The sequence below is a fragment of the Propithecus coquereli genome, unplaced genomic scaffold, assembly GCF_000956105.1.
Source record: "Propithecus coquereli isolate 6110/MARCELLA unplaced genomic scaffold, Pcoq_1.0 Scaffold100, whole genome shotgun sequence".
Taxonomy (NCBI): Eukaryota; Metazoa; Chordata; class Mammalia; order Primates; family Indriidae; genus Propithecus; species Propithecus coquereli.
In genome coordinates this window covers 7978-9173 of record NW_012133859.1, presented here as the reverse complement: position 1 = coordinate 9173, position 1196 = coordinate 7978, and positions in this window count along the sequence as shown.

Below are 1196 nucleotides of genomic sequence, written 5' to 3'. Positions count from 1 at the left end.
CCTGAATATTGTTTAAAGATTTTTTTTTCATCTGTCAAAATATGACATCACTGACTCATCTGGATTTTGTCAACATTGTTGAATATTATTCCAGTTGACTATTTTTTGAAAGACAAAGGGATGGTGTAAGTAAAGCTTTAGCAAGATCACAAGCATATCTATGATCATTCTCTAAGAGTTTATGAAAGTCTTCCTAGGAGTTTCTCTAGTTCACCTTAGCTATTCAATTTTTAGCTTTACTTTCTGATGCTAACATGTGGACTAGTTAATATAAATCAGAACTCTGGCAAAACGAAAAGGGTCCTCATTTGGGTCAGGAAGTTTTAAAATTATGCCCTTAAGTTCTGCCTGTGACCATGGCTGATAAACCAAGATAGGTTATCCTCTACCAGACACTGGCTGTTTGCAAAATGGAGCCAGAATAGCAGAAGTGCAGTGGCGGGGGTGGGTAAGGAAAGGTGGGTCATATAATGAAGTACATATAATGAAGGATAAAGAGGAGCTAAGGTAGCAGAAGGAGAAATTTCAGCAGCCTTTCTTGATTCAGAAATTGCTTTGGACAATCTTTTGTTTTCTTCCTATAAAGAAAAACTCTATCAGAACCTCTTTTGGAAGTTTCCATATACCATTGAAAATAAGTCTTCCAATTGCTCTGTTTTACTTTAGAAGTGGCTTTTTCTAATCGAACATACAAGTAAACTGTATTCAGAACGTGGCCTATTTTAAAGATTACAATTTTTTTTTTCTTAAACTACAGAAGTTTACTTTCTCTTTTCAGAGAGCAAAGGCATTTCAAAGGTACCTCATTTTGGCCATTGTGATTTGGGGTCATCACAAGGTATGCATGGCCAATTTTCTAAATATTCACATTAAAAGGCACCATAGGTGTTAAACATAAATTCACCTGGAGTTTCTAATGGTAGATCCCTCCTTATGGAAGAATACTCAGTTTCAGAGTTACAAATGCCCATAATTCAGATTTTTCCTTCCTGAATGGCCAAAAAAGACCTAATGGGAGTTTGTTTTGGATTGAGTGTGCTGCTTATGAGAACAGTTCCTGAAGGCGTCACCCTTGACTTGATTCTTCTGTTTTACCTGTTTCAGTGGTCCCAAGAAACTTGAGGGCTTTAGGCAGTAAGTGATCAATCCTCTATGTGTGCCCACTAGATTAAGCAAGGTTCCCTTTATGTTCTTCT